The 15,687-nt window shown below is 47.4% G+C and overlaps 1 long non-coding RNA gene across 2 annotated transcripts; it reads right to left on the bottom strand.

Moving 5' to 3' along the window:
• Positions 1-3,848: 3,848 nt before the first annotated feature.
• On the bottom strand, positions 3,849-10,527 carry LOC105479820 (uncharacterized). 2 transcript variants are annotated; one of them, XR_003017481.2, is made up of 5 exons: positions 10,195-10,527; positions 9,524-9,677; positions 8,646-8,766; positions 6,047-7,011; positions 3,849-4,043 (listed from the first exon to the last, which is right to left on the bottom strand). It is a non-coding gene; the product is annotated as an uncharacterized lncRNA (long non-coding RNA). The 2 variants fall into 2 exon arrangements; XR_011609562.1 differs by having other exon boundaries at positions 3,851-4,043; positions 6,047-6,102; positions 10,195-10,483.
• Positions 10,528-15,687: the final 5,160 nt, after the last annotated feature.

The following is a 15,687-nucleotide window of genomic DNA, read 5'->3' as shown; positions in this document are numbered from 1 at the left end:
TCATATTCTAGCCAGAAGTGACCTCATGTCTGCATACAACTTAAAGAATGATAAAGAATGAGCCAAACACCTTTAGAAATGCTTTAAAACTATAGATTTAGCCCAAATCTCAAGGTTAATGGATGAGGAAAATACAGCAGAGCAGGAACTGAAACTCAGTCTGGTCTAGAGTGGGGAGTTCATTTTTCTGACAATGACTCTCTTGCACCTATCCACCAATGCAACCAATACCAACACCACCAACAGAAGAGCTATTCTTTAGGCACAAACTTTGGGATAGGTGCTACCTACTTATGTACATTGTCTTATTTTATTTTCACAACAGCTATTTGAAGTAGGTACTATCATAATGCTTATTTTACAGAAGAGGAAACCAAGCCTCAGAAAATCTATGTAACCTTCCTGATATGGTTTGCATGTTTGTGCCCTTCAGACCTCATGTTGAAATGTGATTCCCAATATTGAGGGGGACCTGGTGGGAAGTGATTGGATCAAGGCAGGGGGAACCCTCATGAATGGTTTGTTCATCACCCTCTAGGTGATGAATAAATTATCACTCAGTTAGTTCATGCAAGATTTGGTTATTTAAAAATGTGTGGCACTCCCTGGCCCCCTTTGCCTTCTGCCATGATTGGAAGCTTCCTGAGGTCCATGTGGTGCAGATGCTGGTACCATGCTTCCCATACAGCAAGCAGAACTGTGAGCCAAAATAAAACTATTTTCTGGCTGGGTGTGGTGACTCGCACCTGTAATCCCAGCACTTTGGAAGGCCGAGGTGGGCAGATCACTTGAGGTCAGTAGTTCAAGACCAGTCTGGCCAACATGGTGAAACCCCATGTCTACTAAAAATACAAAAAATTAGCCAGGCGTGTTGGTGTGCAGCTGTAATCCCAGCTACTCAGGAGGCTGAGGCAGAAGAATCGCTTGAACCCAGGAGGCGGAGGTGGCGGTGAACCAAGATTGCACTACAGCACTCCAGTCTGGGCAACAGAGAAAAACTCTAGGTCAAAAAGCCTATTTTCTTTATAAATTACCCAGCTGATATGGTTTGGCTGCGTCGCCACCCAAATCTCATCTTGAATTGTAACTCACACAGTTCCCATGTGTCATGGGAGAGACCCAGTGAGAGGTGGTTTTTCTCCCAGTGGGAGGTTCATGAGGGCAGGTTTTTCTCATGGTGCTCTTGCAGTGGTGAGTGAGTCTCATGAGATCTCATGGTTTTAAAAACAGGAGTTCCCCTGCACAAGCTCTCTCGCTGTCTTTTGCCTGCTGACATCCATGTAAGACGCGACTGCTCCTCCCTTCTTTCTGCCATGATTGTGAGGCTTCACCAGCCACGTGGAACTCTAAGTTCAATTAAACCTCTTTTTTTGGTAAATTGCCCGGTCTTAGGTATGGCTTTATCAGCAGTGTGAAAGCCAACTAATACACGAGCCTCGGGTATTTCTTTATAACAATGCAAGAATAAGTTATTAGTGAATGGCAGATCCAGGACTTGCACCCAGGTTGAAATGACCCTTGCCTATGTGTTGTGGCCAAATGTGGTCTCAACTGGTACTTTACTGCTCTCGTGCTTTGCAGGCCTGGGATTTCTCAGCTGAGCTACCTTCTCTCCTGGCTGAGCCTCTTCTCCCTTGCTAAAAGAAAAAGATTATTCACTGATATGTGTTAAAACGCAGTAAGGAAGATTTTATTCAGGGCCATTGAAATAGGCATGGGGACAACTGCAATGAAATTTTTCAGTGCAGAAGAGAGATCAGACTCAGCTCCAAATACAGCATGGGCAAGTGGGAATTTACAGCCAGGAGCAGGGTGGGAAGCAGTGGAGGAAAATTACTAAGAGGAAACATCAAGAGTAAGCCTGGGGGAGTTCTGGAGTTCTGGATAAACTAACAGGATTCTTACTGAAGACAGGCCAAAGTGATCAGACACCACCAAAGGGGTGACAGAGGATAAGGAATCTGATCAGATACTGAAGATGATCAGATATGGAGAATGGCAGATTCTGGCTAAACCAACTTCGTTGAGTTCTTGCTAAAACTGGATTTTACAAAGGAGTGTGCAAATGAACCTAGGAGAAGGTTCAGGGACTTGGTTGGAGTTTGGTCAAGCACAGAATCTTTTCAGCCCCTTTGGTCTGCTAACCGCTCCGGTTCTTCCTTCTTGAAGCAAGAATTGGGGCCACACACAGATATTGATATGAACCTGTGGAATGTCCAATTTGGGGGCCACAGCAGCATTGTCAGGCTGTGAGCTTGGGCGCTGCTTGAGCTCTGAGAGTTATGGATGGCCCCAAGTTTAAGAAGCTTACCCTCAGGTCTAGCCTTGGCACAGAGCTGGCAGGAGCCCTTTCCAGAGAGCCACAGGATTATCATGGAGAGTGAGGAACTCGAGCAAGTGTATTGAGATTCATCACTTGAAGAGCCAGATTGTCCACTCATCAACCTTTTGGACTCTCTGGACATGCAAAGGATGGACAGTAGAGAGAGGAAAGACCCTTGCACAACACGACAAGGACCGAGGCTACCTCTGGTCATCTCCTTGTTACCTGCATGAGAGGAAAGAGGAAGAATCATGCCAAGTTGCTCAGGAGACTGATTTCAAAGACTGGAATCAAAAGGTGATCAATGATGGTACGAATCAGATGTTCAAGAAACTGGAAGAACCTTCAGTCAGAGCTCTCTAAGGAGCCCCAGGTTTTGTCTGCAGCTACCTGGTTTGGGGCAAGCATCAGCCCAGTCAAGAAGACCTGGGTTTGAATCCAGTTTCTGCCACCTACTTGCTGTGTGATATGGTTTAGCTGTGTCCCTACCCAAATCTCATCTTGAATTATAGTTCCCATAATCCTCATGTGTCATGGGAGAGACCCAGTGGAAGGTAATTGAATCGTAGGGGCAGTTATGCTGTTCTTGTGATAGTAGTGAGTTTTCACAAGATCTGATGGTTTTATAAGGGGCTTTTCCCCTCTTCTAGGCACTTCTCCTTGCTGCCGCCATGTGCAGAAGGACGTGTTTTCCTCCCCTTCCACCATGATTATAAGTTTCCTGAGGCCTCCCCAGCCATGCTGAACTGTGAGTCAATTAAACTTCTTTCCTTTATTTCCCAGTCTCAGGTATGTCTTCATTAGCAGCATAAGAATGGACTGATATACTGTGTGACCTTGAGTCAGTCCCTTGCCCTGTCTGGACTCCTTTGTCCTAAGGGGTAATATGCCTTCTACAAAGCACCTATGGGAACTCAGCCAGAGAGCACCTGTGAACGGGCTCTGTGCACTGTTAAGCAGCTCAGATTAAGGAAGTGTTCTTGCCGACATTAAAACGGAAGGCTCAGTGGGTTGGGTGATGCAAGAATGAGGTCTTCCTCCAGAATAATGTGCCCTGGATGGGATTCCAAACAAGAGGGGAGGCCTCTTGTAGGGCAGCTGCAATGACTTATTCATCTTTCCCTAGTACAGAGAAATTGCTGAGCAAATCTGCATGGAAGTTCGCACCAAAACACATGCCTGTATAGGCTGTGCCAGGTAATGAAACCAACATCACCTTCCATTGGTTGAATTCCTCTGCCTCTGATCCAGGAGGTGTGGACCCAGTAGGGAGCTAGGGCAGGCAGCTGTCTTGTCATTTCCATAATCAAATGTTTATGTACCATTTCCTCCTGCCCTTTCTCTTCCCCTTTCCCCTCTTATTTCTATTTGAGCAAAATGTGTTCAAACATCCCCTCTTGCCCTGTTGGGGACAAAAAGTGTCTGTCATGTTGGTGTAACATTTTGGAGAATGAATGCAACATTTGTGTCTATTTGCCAATCAGAATATCGATTTCCTCTTGAAATAAAATGTCACATCCATGAAATTCAAGATGTATTAGAGGAAGAAAGCCAACTTTGACACATCATCTTTGGGCAGCTTTGATGGTGCCTTAGCAACCTGCCTTCTTCTGTGTGAGTCCTCCAGTCTAGAATATCAGACACAGGGGAAGACCCATCCTAGATGTTCACTGTTTGGTCTCTTCTTCCTCCTGTGGTTGTCCAGGGCTACTTGGACACTCTAAAAGAACATAAAACAGTAGTACAGGTTGAGAATTCCTTATCCAAAATGTTTGGAACCAGAAGTGTTTCAGATTTGAGATTTTTTCAGATTTTGGAATATTTGCATTACAGTTACCAGTTGAGCATCCCTCATCCAAAAATCTGAAATTCCTGGTGCTCCAATGAGTATTTCTTTAGCATCATATTAATGCTCAAAAGGTTATAATTTGGGGGGCATTTCAGATTTGGGAACTTCTCAGATTTTGGATTTTTGGATGAGGGACACTCCGTCTGTACCTGTAGCGTATCCGGTAAGCTGAGCATCAGTAGCCACTTGCTATTGTGACTGGATAAACAGCATTTGCTATTTTTAAAAGGGCACTGACAGATGAAATGCAACAGCTCCATGCCATCCCAGAGATGAAAGCCCTGCTTTCTCCGTAGTCAGGAGAATCTGCAGGTATAAACTGACAGACATCAGGTGGTCCATACTGAGATGTAGAAGACTGCTTCCAAAAAAAAAGTCAAGTATTGGCTGCTGAGCACAGGTGACCGAATGGACCAGAAGCAGTGAGAGCAAGTGTCTCTCTCCCTGGGCTTCTCTGTAAGTGCTGACAAGGCCATGTGTCCAGGCAAGGAGCACGCACACACATGCTTTGGGAGAGCCTGGCTTACACGTATCTTCAGGAACCTGTACAGGTGTCTGTCTACACAACTGTGACTTTTAGGAAAAGACCCAAAAGCTACTCTCCTTTGGGGATACTCCAATTTTTCATTCATCCACAGCTATTTTTGAGCCACCTACTGTGTGCCAGGTGCTATGCCAGACCCAGCTGATACAATGGTGAGAAGAACTGAATAGTTCCTGCCCTCAGACAGGTTTCATTTCCATGGGTCTGAGAGAAGACTCCCCAAAGCACGTGAAAAGGCAAAGGCAATGGCTGCCATCTAGCATACGTGCTGTCAAGGAAATGAGATGGGAAGCAAGCAGTCATGGAAAACCAGAGTTAACAAAAAATTTACAGGCAGGGGCCATACCCTGGGGGTTTGGGGAAGTATAAAAAGATACATGCAGAAGCCAAGAGTGAAGATTACCCGGCATCTGTTAGGTTCCAGACAAGTCACTGACAGAGGCATCCTACCTCCTACAGCTCACACTCCTTGGGTCAAGTGCTTCCCCAAGTAGGGTGTTTGGAAATTCTTCTGTGTCACAGAGGGGAATAGGCCTGTTACAAGCTCTTCTTGTTCTTGTTCTTTTCATTTCCTTTACATCTAAAAAAGCCCAGCAAGCTCTGGCTGCTCCTTGTTCCTGGCGCACATGCACTGCTCATGGCATCAGGTGGTTCTAAAGCCAGAGGGGAAGGGACCCTCACGAATCTGAGTCCTCAGCCTCTTTCCACCTGCCTACCCTGGAATTTACAAAGATTAACTCCTATTAAGCAATTTCTCGTTCTAAAGATTCCTCTCCTGAGGGCTTATTTAAAATACCAAAGTCAATGATAACATAATCCCAATAATAAGAGTTATTTGTTCTCCAGTCATCTATTTAAGAACACTTTTTCCATCTCCATGACAATCTCTTGAAATGCTTTCCACCAATTCCTGCTTATTTGGGGGAAGCTGGTGGAAGAACAAAACAATCCTGGTGTGAAATAGGATTTGTAACCATGTAGAGAGCACTACAGATCTTTAGAGACTTGGGGAAATAAAGACGCTGATTTCAAATTCAGCCCCCTCCCTCCCTATGCAGTGATTGACACTAGACTTTACTTCCAAAAGAAAAAAAAAAAAGTTGCAAGTGATTAAAACATAATCTGAACAAGCTTTAGGACAAAGAAGAGTTCTGCTGCCACAGAATCAGAAACTCCAAGGCGTGGGGTGACTCCAGCTTCAGCAGTGGATGGACCCAGCTTGGAAATGGTTTCTACTCTATGTTCCTGTCCAGACCCTGCCTTGCTCCAGCACAAGCTCCCCTCTGCAGGGCATCCCAAAGGCCACCTGCAGTCCCATATTCACACTTACCCTGTCACAGCTCCGAAGGTAAAAGAGCACCCCCAGGAACGTCGTTGTGGGAACACCTCAAGGAAAGGAAAGGAAAATAAGGGAGAGTGGTCAGCCTGCCTTCACTTTCTGGGGATGTCTGAGCCGAAATCTCAAGACCAGTTGCGAACTCTGGAGTCAATATCCACGCCCTCAAGTTCACCAACGTCCACACTTTGCCAAATCCAGTGGGGACTCTCAGTCCTCCTCTTGACAGCATCTTGGATACAGTGATCACTCTCCCTGCCTACAAGCACTTCCTTCTCTCATGGCTTCCCTGGGCTGCGGATGCTGCACACTCACATTTCCTCCTGCTGTGCAGTGGTTGCTCCTGATTCCCTCCTTGGCTGGGTTCTCCCTTTGTTCCCTAAGCTCCTGGCATTGCAGTTGCTCAGCATTGGTGCGGGGGCCTCTTCTGCCCTCACCCCTTGGTGAGTCTGGCCAGGCTCTCGTTTTAAACACCACATACGTGCCAACAACATCAACATTTATGTCTCTGGCACAGACTTGTCTCCTGATGCCCAGACTTGTGCATCCAACCGCTTACTCAGCATCCATACCTGGATGTGGACCAGGCATCAGCAACTGAGCTAGCACGACAAGGACTTCCCGATGCTCCCACCCAATCCTTCTCTACCCACAGCCTTCTCCTGCTTAGCTGATGCCAGCACCATCCTTCTAGTCTCCAAGGCCCAAATCAGTGGAGTCATTACTTTGTATCATCCTCTCATCCAATCCACAAGAAAACCTGTTGCTTCTACTTTCTGAATGTCCCCAGCATCTGACGATTCCTCCCCATCTCCACAACTTCCAGCTTGACCAGAGCCACCATCATCTGTCTGTCCTGGATTCCTGCAGTGACCACTGAATTGTTTCTCCTTTTGTTACAGGAAAGGGGTCCAAAAGAGAGTTCTTGGATCTTGCACAAGAAATAATTCAGGGAAAGTCTGTAAAGTGAAAGCAAGTTTCTTAAGAAAGCAAAGAAATAAAAGAATGATACTCTATAGACAGAGCAGCTCCGAGGGCTGCTGGATGCCCATTTTTATGGTTATTTCTTGATGATATGCTAAACAAGGGGTGGATTATTCATTATACCCTTTTTAAACTGTACAGGGTAACTTCCTGATGTTGCCATGGCATTTGTAAACTGTCGTGGCGCTGGTGGGAGTGTAGCAGTGAAGACGACCAGGAATCACTCTCATCACCGTCTTGGTTGTGGTGGGTTTTAGCCAGCTTCTTTACTGCAACCTGTTTGATCAGCAAGATCTTTATGATCTGTATCTTGTGCCTATCTCGTATCTCATCCTGTGACTTAGAATGCCTAACCTTCTGGGAATGCAACCCAGTAGGTCTCACCCTTATTTTACCTAGCTCCTATTCAAGACAGAGTCACTCTGGTTCAAAGGCCCCTGACACTTTTGCTCTTGCCCCATAGGGAGTCTCCTCAACACGGCAGTTAGAGGGGTCATTTTAAATCTGAGTGAGGTCATGTCTGTTCTCTGATGAAAATGCTTCAGTGGCTTTCCATTTCATCCAGAGAGAAAACCGAAGTCCTTACAGCCTTAGCCCTGCATAGCCCAGCCCATTGCCACCCCGGGACTCCTCTCCCAGCCCCACAAGGTCATCCGGCTGTGCACTGCAGGCTCCCCATGGTCTTTGCTGCTCTGGCCGCCCACCCTGCTCCAGGGAATATTCTTCCATCAGATTTCCCCAGCCCAAATGACTTTCACTTCCAGCTCAAACCTCTCCTTCTCACTAGGGCCTCTGCTGCCCGCTCTGTGGACACTGCAACCTGCCTCTTCACCACACTCCAAGCCCTGCATGTACTCTGATATCTTCTATCAGTTACTGATCATGTTTGTCGTTCAGTAGTTGTCTCTCTGTGCTGGTGATGGAACATGACTCCTCTCCTCTAGGGCTGGGGACTGGGTCTCTTTTGCTTAGTGATATATCCCGGCATCCAAAACACCACCTGACACATCATAGATGCTCTGTCAATATCCACTGAATAAATGCCAGAGAGCCCAAGACTCACCCAGCCCACCCTCTCACAAGCATGGTAGAAGGCAGGCTCCTGTGGATATGGACAAACAGTTAAACCCTTCTGTGTGCGTCAAGCCCCGTGGGGCACGAAGTTGGACAAGGCAGCTTCTGCTCAAGGCCCTTGGCTGTGACCACAGCAGGTGCCCAGGAGTGAGAAGGATCACCTAGAGAGGCTCAGCTCTCGTTCTCAACATCTATGGATCCCATTTTCTTAACTCTATTTCTTTGTCCCATGAAGCCAAAAACAAGACAGGAGCCTTCAGAACAAAGAGGCTGACAAGGGATGGAGCCAACTTAGCTTCATCTCCTGAGAATGTTTCCTGCCTCTTTACTCCCAGTTGCACCCGGCTTCATGCCCTCATCCATGTGCCTTCCAAATAGGAAACCATGAGTGAATGCATGTTCTCAAACCAGGCAGAATGTCTTAAGGACAGCAGTATTATTGGCAATGCAAACTTCTTTTAAGTGGCCTCGCAATCCATTCTTAGCAGGCAATGCTCACATTTGAGGGGCACTCGTTGGAAGAAATGATATTCACCTGGTTTTCCATTGAAGGCAGAGTGAAAGGAGACCACCATGGAGCTTTGATGGATGGCAGAGCCAAGGGCTGAGAAATCCAGGGATGTGAACTAGGCGTCCTGGGACTGAACAGGAGTGCCCTGCAGAAGGAAGGGTGAGGCTCTGCTTGGATTCCACCCCAGGGGCACAGGTGAAGGGCTGTACCTGTGGGTGCTTGTGTGAGTGTTGGAGACCAGAATACACTGCTCCCAAATAGGCCTCTTTGGCATTGTGAGCTGATTTTTTTTTTTTTTTTTTTTAGAAACAGCAGACACTGGAGAAGCTCTGGAAACAGTAGAAGGTATCTTGGCCCTGATGCTAAGCCGTCTCCTTGAGGCAACCATTTCCTTGGGTACCTTGATGTATATAAACTTCTGTTTGTCTCTCTGTCTCGCTAATGTATCTTTTGTTAAAGGGGCCCCAGCTGAACTCTTGGAAGGGTAAGGGGGAAACTGTTTCTTTTTCCCTACAGGAGCATGCCAGCCACGCTGGCCTCTCATTCAATAGAGCTGTTTGGCTACAGAAAAGTGAAGCCAGGCCCAGAGTCACCTTCTGTTTCCAACAGCAGCCTAGCTGACGTGCTTGGGCAACAACTCCTGGGCTGAGCTGGACACTACCAGGAGGCCAAGGAGTCCTCTGGGGGAAGTGGCTGGTGCACAATCACTGCGTCTTGCAGCCTGCACAGTTACCGCAAATAATGAGATGGGCGGGTTTTGTTCTCCAGCCACGGATTGACCCGTAGGGAGATCTTCTCTTTCTCATAAAAGAATCAAGAGCTTAAGAGAAAGGAGAACTTGTGAAGGGCTTCCATATTTCTTTAAAGTTTATAGTTTCTGATGTTTACAAACACCGAGGTACCTGAGAAGAGGGGATGAAACAGGAGGTTGTGCTGCTGATCTGAAGTCCACAGTTATCAACCCTGTCCCAGCAGAATAAGCACAGTTGTGCCCCAAAGGAGGTTTTGTCTAAACCTTCAAGCGCTGATGTAGATCAGGGTTGGGATTTCAAGACTCTAGGGGAGAAATGGAGAATGCCTGTAGTTTCCCTTGTGACATCATAAATATATACATACACACACACACACACACACACACACACACACACAGAGCTGGTTCCTGGCACAGAGCTCCCCAAACCCTTGCAATTTCCTGAGTAGTAGAGATGTTGGGAAAATCTTTGTTCTAATACTTGATCTTTGACCCGGGTTTCTGATACAGAGTTCCTAAATCCTTTAGAATTTCCTGGGGGACTAGAGCATCTTTCATTCTAATGAGGTAACTCTTGGAGGCTCCTGGATGGAAACAGAGCTGGGATTAGAAGCCTGGAACTTTCAGCCCCACCCCCATCCTCCAGGAAGGGGAGAGGGGCTAGAGATTGTGTTAATAATTATTTATGCCTGCATAATGAAACCTCCATAAAAACCCCTGAACGACAGGGCTTAGAACTTCCTGGGTTGATGAACACGTGGGAGTGTCTAGAGGGTGGTGTGCCCAGAGAGGGCATCAAAGCTCCACACCCCATCCCCATACCTTGCCCTGTGCACCTCTTTACTGGGCTGTTTATCCATGTCCTTCATCACATTCTCTATAATAAACCACAAATGTAAGTAGAGTGTTTCCCTGAGCTGTCCTGGCAGAGACTCAGATGTGAGCAGGAGGTCGCATCACCCTGACTGATAGCTGGTCCATCAGAAATACGGGAGTATGCACTCGGGCTTGGCGTCTGTGGTGAGGGCAGTCTTGCGGAGCTGAGCCATTCATCTGTGGGGTCCAGGTAGTTTGGGTCATAATTGAAATTAATGTATCCGACACCCAGTTGGTGTCTGGAGAGTTGGGGAATTTGTTGGTGTGAAAAAACTTCCCACACCACATATGGTATCAGATATGAATATTATTTGAGTACAGAGAAGAAAACAGTGTGTTTTTCCTATCATCCCCCAAACCCTGCCACTGACTTGGAGCTCCTTGGCCGGGGAGCAGCTATGGTTACAAGGAAAAACTCAAATGCATGAGACACATAGAGGTAATTCCCAAACAGAGAACGTTGGGGCATAAACCAGGAGCTGCTCTTGGTCCCCCTGAGTGTATCCTGGCCCTACCAAAGGTCACTAAGGGCTGTCCCTCCATGTATCAGTCAATTCTTGTATTGCTCTGAAGAAATACCTGAGACTGGGTAACTTGTAAAGAAAAGAGGTTTAATTGGTTCACGGTTCTGCAGGCTGTTCTCATGGGAGCTGGGCACCAGCTTTGTCATACCTGAAGAATTCCTTCTCTGCTCAGGGCCCTAATGCCAACGTGAAGTGCCCTTGGAATTTTCTAACATAGCACAACTTCTTAGGGATGAATTTTACATCAGAACCCATAAATAGCACCATCACGTGTACAGAAGGCTGGTCTCCGAACAAGGAGACCGTGACATAAAAGTACTGAATTCCATATCCTATTAGATCACAGATATTTTCCCCTCCCAATGGGGCAATACTTTTATAGTGCTGGCTGGGGAATCCCAATTAGGTGTTTGTGCTAATGCTTGGGCCAAAACTTGATTTGTCAGCAGTGCGTGTCCAGGCAGGCTTTTATGCTGTATCCTCTGCTCATGAGATCCATTACAATCTCTAAGTCTAACCAGGTGTAGAGGCTCTCACCTGTAATCCCAGCACTACGGGAAGCCAAGGCGGGCAGATCTCTCGAGCCCAGGAGTTTGAGACCAGCCTGTGCAACATGGTGAAACCCCATCTCTACAAAAAATACAAAAAAAAAAAAATAAATTAGCCGGGATGGTGGTTCATGCCTGTAGTCCCAGCTGCTTGGAAGGCTGAAGTGAGAGGATTGCTTGAGCCTGGGAGGGTGAGGCTGCAGTGAGCCAAGATTGCACCACTAAACTCCAGCCTGGATGACAGAACAAGACCCTGTCTCAAAGAAAAAAAAATTCTGAATCCAACACCACAATGAAAAGGTAAAATGGTCGTATACGAATTTAATTTAAATAATTTTCTTTTGTAAGAATAGAACGGAGCAAAGACATTCTCCAGGCTGGTCTGGCTTTGGTTCAGATCAGAAAGTCTGAGCACACTACTCTGTGCTATTTTCTTAATGTGCTTTTCCTGACCAATCTGCGGCCTCAGTCTTCCTTGGAGCCTAGAGAAGGATGGAGCAGGCGATACGAATGATTGCCAGAAGGGCTCTGACACCCCTGCTGACAGGCTTTCCAGCAGTGCCTCAAAGCTGTCATTTATTTTACTGGACCCTCTAGGGCTGGTGAAGCTCTTCCCCTCCAGGGGCCTTGGCCATGCTGGGGAGATTGTGCTCAGCCTTCATTTCTCTCCAGCCACAGCCAGGGTTTCGATCTCTGGCTTTGACAGCGCTCCTTGGACCAGTCAGTCAATTTCCTTGACTGAGTTTCAGGTGCTGGTGTTTTATGCAACCCTCTGAGGTTGCGTTCCCAAAAGTTGGTTTGATTATTTTTTGAGACTGAATATGCAAACAAACAATGGGAAACCATACATTAAAAAAGAGCTCTGACCCACAATTGCAGCAGCCTGCCCAGGAAACCACCCCCTACCTATACACCCAGGCCAGAAGGCCATGTTGCCGTGAGTCAGATTTGAAGAAGTCAGACCACCATCCCTAGAAGAGCTCAGAAAGTCAAACAATAACCCCCACCACAGTTCTCTAATGTTTGTCCCCACTTCCAACTCATAATCCAACTCCAAATAGGCCCCTGTGATGGTTAATATCAGGTGTCAACTTGATCAGATTAAAGGATGCTTAGATAGGTGGTAAAGCATTATTTCTGGTTTCTCTATGAGGGTGTTGCCAGAGGAGACTGACATCTGAGTCAGTGGACTGGAAGAGGCAGACCCACCCTCAATGTGGGTGAGCACCATGCAATAGCTGCCAGTGCAGCTAGGACGAAGCAGGTGGGAGAAGTTGGCTTATTGAGTCTTCTGGTTGCCATCTTTCTCCTATGCTGGATCCTTCCCTCCACTCCTCCTTCCCTTGCACATCAGACTCCAGGTTCTTCGGCCTTCGGACTCTTGGACTTACACCAGTGGGTTTGCCAGGGGCTCTCACGCCTTTGACCACAGACCAAAGCCTGCACTGTCAGCTTCCCTACTTTTGAGACTTGTGGACTTGAACTGAGCCACACTGGCTTCTTTCTTCCCCAGCTTGCAGATGGCCTACGGTGGGACTCTGCCTTGTGATTGTGTGAGCCAATTCTCCCTAATAAACTCCCTTTCATATATACGTAGATCCTATTAGGTCTGTCCCTCCGGCGAACCCTGACTAATACAGCTCCCCCTGCAATCCTGCAAGACACCTGCTTCTGGTCAGCCACCTCCAGCACACCAGGCCAACAGCCGAGCCTCTCTTCTCCACTCTGAAGTTTCCCACTCCCCTGCCTGCCTTTGAGTCTCTGCCAGCGCAAGCAATGGTGTCCGGCTCCCTTGCTACAGCAAGTTCTGAATAATCAGCTTCTGCTCTTCTCATTTGGCTGACCTTCATTTATTTCCACGTCTTTCACCTGGGCTTCACCATCCATCAGACAAAGGGCAAAATGCAGACAGAAGCACCTGTGAGCGGAAACGGATCCCGCGTTCTCTGGCCATTCCCGACTCTCATGCTTATTGGTAACCCTTTACTAAGCTTCACCGAGAGATCAGCTCCAGAGATCACCAACCATGGACTTTTTCAAAGCCAGTGATTGTCCTTTCTGCCTCTAAAGGGCACAGCACAAAAAACCAGGCATGAAACTAGTAAACCTCAGAGCAGCACTGAGGAAGGCAGTCCACGGGGCTCCTGGGTTGGCCTCTTCCAAAGGAGGCTATGGTCATTATCCCATTTTGAAAATTACCCTTGAGCCTTTTATCCTTCGTCTTTCTAAGTAAAAGTCCTTGATCCCAGTCTACCTCAAGAGCCCATGTTCTGGGAGAAAACATCAGGAAGTGTTGCACAGGAATGCAAAAGGGAAGAATGAGGTAATCCCCAGCTTTGGCATTCAAAATAGAATTGGGTGGCAAGACAAAAGCAGCTATTTTTTAAGAAAAGTGTGCACATTTCTTTATTTTCCATATTTAGCCTATCGGTGGCTGAGCCTGGAGGTCCCAACTTAGAGGTGTTCCTGTTGTGGAAGGAGCTCCGTAATTATCCCTCCATGAACCAACAGAGCCTTGTGGTAGGAGGAAGTCATGTTGGTAACTGACGTAAGCAAAGGGCAAGGACAGTCAGCAGTTATCCCAAGGGCAAGGGAAAGGCAAGGAGAGATGAATTTGATCAGAGCTGATAGAAGTGGTGCCTCGTGCTTCTCCTGTGTAGCTCAGAGAAGGTCAAGGGAATTGTAGAAGTAAGACTAACACCAAAGGTAGCAGGGGTTCTGGTCTCTGTTCCCCACTGAAGACCCTGGAAAGAGACAAAATCTCAGGCCTCCCTACCTGCATCACTGAGGATGACCCCATCCACTAGTTGGGCTTATTCTCAGGTGGAGGACATGTGATATGGTTTGGTTGTGTCCCCACCCAATTCTCATCTTGAGTTTTAGCTCCCACAGTTCCCACCTGTCATGGAAGGGACCTGGTGGGAGGTAATTAAATAATGGAGGCAGGTCTTTCCTGTGCTGTTCTTGTGAGAGTGAATAAGTTTCATGAGATCTAATTTTTTTTTTTTCCCAGAGACGGAGTCTTGCTCTGTCACCCAGGCTGGAGTGCAGCGGTGTGATCTCAGCTCACTGCAACCTCCACTTCCTGGGTTCAAGTGATTCTTCTGCCTCAGCCTCCCGAGTAGCTGGGATTACAGGCGTGTGCCACCACACCTGGCTAATTTTTGTATGTTTAGTAGAGACGGGGTTTCATCATATTGGCCAGGCTGGTCTCGAACTCCTGACCACAAGTGATTCACCCACTTCAGCCTCCCAAAAGGCTGAGATTACCGGTGTGAGCTCCTGCGCCCGGCTTGTGTGATGATTTTATAAAGAGGAGTTCCCCTGCACAAGCTCTCTCTTGCCTGCCATCATGTAAGACATCTCTTGCTCTTCTGCCATGATTGTAAGGCCTCCCCAGACATGCTGAACTGTGAGTCCATTAAGCCTCGTTCCCTTATAAATTACCCAGTCTCAGGTATGTCTTTATTAGAAGTGTGAGAACAGACTAATACAACATGGGACCCAGAAGTGTCTGGGAGTCTGTTCAAGTCCAATGTGAGTCAGAGGGACCTGGCACAGGAGGCAAGATGCAAGGAGGACTGCCCAGTCAGCAGAGGACCAGACCAGATGCCAGGGACCACAGCCTGCCCTCAAACGGGTTTGCAGTGGCACCCCCCAGCCCAGCAGAGGCTGAGAAGCCAGAAGGGGCCAGCAGAGACAGCCCTGAGTCCTCCAAACAGACTGGAGCCCCAGGGACCAGCTGGGTACACATTAGCCAGGCAGACACCGGCAGAGACAGAGGACCCTGTCCCTATAGACTTCTCCCTGCTGGACATCAGGGAGAGCAGCAAGATGGCAGGGTGACCATCACCTGGCAAATCTGTAATTGCCCGACAGGTTCTTCCTGCCCTGCTGCACAGAAAAACCAGTTTGCTGAGACTGTGGTGTTGCAGTAAAGAAAGCATTTAATGAACACTAGACTAGCCACACAGAAGACAGAGTTGTTACTCAAATCAGTCTCCCTGCAGGCTTGGAGGCTAGAGTTTTTCAAGGTGGGCAGGGGACTAGGGAGTGGGTGCTATTGATTGGCAGGGGGTGCTGTGGACCATGGAAAATGGTCTTCCTGTGCCAAGTGGGGCCACGGCACTGGTTGAATTATGAGCCATGAATCTGGGTGGGGTCAGTAGGTCATCAGAATGCAAAAGTTTGGAAAACTTCTCAAAAGACCAATCTTTTGAGGTTGGTATTTTCTACCAAGGAAGTCACAAATAGGAGAAATTGGGGAAGTCGCAAATCTTGTGACCTCTGGCCACATGACTCCTGAGTAGTAAGAGATTATAGAAATTATGCCTACATGTTAGAAGAACTCAGGCCTCTCCCATAAT

This window comes from Macaca nemestrina, chromosome 1 (assembly GCF_043159975.1).
Source record: "Macaca nemestrina isolate mMacNem1 chromosome 1, mMacNem.hap1, whole genome shotgun sequence".
Taxonomy (NCBI): domain Eukaryota; kingdom Metazoa; phylum Chordata; class Mammalia; order Primates; family Cercopithecidae; genus Macaca; species Macaca nemestrina.
This window is presented reverse-complemented; position numbering and strand designations above follow the sequence as displayed.